At 41.6% G+C, this 1,027-nt stretch overlaps 1 protein-coding gene across 4 annotated transcripts in view; it reads right to left on the bottom strand.

Annotated features, from left to right (window-relative positions):
* PDE1A (phosphodiesterase 1A) overlaps positions 1-1,027 on the bottom strand; it is a 480,938-nt gene that overhangs the window by 440,955 nt on the left and 38,956 nt on the right. The window lies entirely within an intron of this gene.

A 1,027-nucleotide genomic window follows, 5' to 3' on the forward strand; every position in this document is an offset into this window, starting at 1 on the left:
GTGGGGCTGGAACAGAGGCAAGGGCAGAAGCAGCTGCCCAGCCAGGGCAATGAATGCAACCCTGAAAGCAGGGGAGAATCATGGGTGGCTTGTCTGATGCAAAGGGCAGGAGGGTGAAGAGAGAAAGGCAGCTCCCCACAGACACACACTCCACATGCCCCTTCACAACTGCCCCAAACCCCACACCCACCCACAAACCCCACACCCCTTCACAAACTCCCCACAAACCCCACACCTGCCCACAAACCTCCCCACACACAGACCTTCACAAATCCTCCGCACACGTACACACCCCACACCCAACCCCAACTATACAAAGTACCTGTATATATTTCTAAAGAAGGTTCAAATAGTGTTATACTCAGTCTAATTTGTAAAATAATAATAATAGTGCATAATTTTGAGTTTTCCTGCTCAAAATTTTCAATTTTTTTGTGCATAATTCCCTGGGGTATACAGAGTGGTCTCAGCAGGACCTCTGATTTTCCATGGTGAAAAACACAAAATCAAATGCCAAACTATATAGGTGTTTAGAATTTATTTTATTATAGTGATTGAGCACTGGTAGGCTTCCAAATTGCTTTAAAATTGTAAATATATCAATAAAATATTGTGTTCAGTTGATACCTGTATATATAGTGGCCTTTCATTTTAATCATGGATTTGGGGTTTTTAATCAGAGAACTTGTGATCTTTATCAGAGAATATCAGGTTCCTTGATGACTGTTCAATACCAAATACCCAGTCAGGGGCATGTGTAGATACACCCGATGGTACTACAAGTTAGTGTTGTGTTTAAGTACTGTACTGAATTACTGCCTACATAACTATGAATGTATGGTTTTCAAAGATACTAAGACTTTGACTTTGTTCAAACTTGTGGGTAGTGAGGGCATCTACATGTGCAATTAATGCACAGAAAACTTACTGCAAAGTAAAATACTGTGCAGTATGTTTTCTGTGATAGCATACCTACATGTGCACTGGTCGGGAGAAAATTTGCTCCCAACAGTAGTAGTTCAGGGCG

Source organism: Gavialis gangeticus, unplaced genomic scaffold, assembly GCF_001723915.1.
Source record: "Gavialis gangeticus isolate Ggan-Ray unplaced genomic scaffold, GavGan_comp1, whole genome shotgun sequence".
In the NCBI taxonomy this organism is placed as follows: Eukaryota; Metazoa; Chordata; order Crocodylia; family Gavialidae; genus Gavialis; species Gavialis gangeticus.